The sequence below is a fragment of the Manacus vitellinus genome, unplaced genomic scaffold (genome assembly GCF_001715985.3).
Source record: "Manacus vitellinus isolate BGI_N305 unplaced genomic scaffold, ASM171598v3 scaffold_27_pilon, whole genome shotgun sequence".
Classification (NCBI taxonomy): Eukaryota; Metazoa; Chordata; class Aves; order Passeriformes; family Pipridae; genus Manacus; species Manacus vitellinus.
In genome coordinates, this window is record NW_021940039.1 from 9,078,637 (window position 1) to 9,079,861 (window position 1,225).

Sequence of the window (1,225 nt, forward strand, 5' to 3'; positions counted from 1 at the left end):
CAAACCCTCCTGGAGCTCTGGCAGCAGGGGCTGTGCCACTGCCCTGGGGAGCCTGGTCAGTGCCCAACCACCCTCTCCCTGAACCTGCACCACCCAATTCCACTGGGATCTCCTCCCAGGACCCAGGACCAGCTGATGTTCAGCCACCCAGGGCTGGAGGGTTTCCACGAGCTGCCATCCCCCATGGACACCCTGCCAGGCTTGGGGGAGCTGCACAACCCCTGGAGGAGACTAATTCCTGGGGGGAAATGATTCTCCTTTTCCCTGGTCCCAGCTTTCCTGCAACTGAGGCTTTTTAATGTCTTTGAACAGGAAGGTAAGATCAGGTCCTACAGATGCCCTGAGCTGCTGCTGATTCCCAAGGGAAGTCCCATATCTCCCACCAGCAGAAAACACAGAATTCATGCAAGAGGAACATTTTTTTCCCTTACTATGGATCCAGGAGGTCCAAGGTGCCCACGGCCTCCTGGCAAACCAGCAAATCCCTGGAGGAAAGGGCAGTAGGTGAGCAATGGAGGGAAGGCAGGAGCAGGAGGATGGAGAGACCCTGCCCTGGGTCTGAGCCCAACCCAAAGCACAGAAGGGCTTGGCCTGGTGAAGGCAGCACTGAGGCTTTGCCCTAAAATCCAGCTCCTGGATTCCCCCTGGCAGCCCCCCAGCTGTGTGTGGACACAACACAATACCCCCACATGCACCCAGACGTACTGTGTGGTGCTCAGGGGGCCTCTCTGACCCAGGGCAGGCCAGTTTTCATCTTCTGCTTTGAGGCCAGCACCAAATGTTTAATTTTTTTTTATTATTTTTGAATTTCAGAGCAAAGATAAACAGGTGAAATCCCGCAGGAGGGAAAATTTGCCACCAGCCCAGGTCTTGCTGCTGGATCTGCTCAGTGCCAGGGATGGGAAATCACAGTGCCCTGTTCCCAATCCTCCTCCCTTCAGCAGGATTCCCAAAGGAGCACCCCCTGGCTGGTATCACTCCAGCCAGCACCTGGACCCCATTCCATGGACACGCTTTTGGGGGACATTCCCAAGGGGAGAGAGCTGAGCAGGAGGGAGGAAGGACAGAAAGCAGCTCTACTCACCAGGGATCCCCTCCTGCCCGGGCTGCCCATGCTCCCAGGGTGACCCTGCAGGACAGGGCAGGTGAGGATGAGGATGGGGAGGCAGGAACAGCCTCTCCCAGTCCCACACCATGGCAAAGTCCAACACGGGGCCAAGACCAC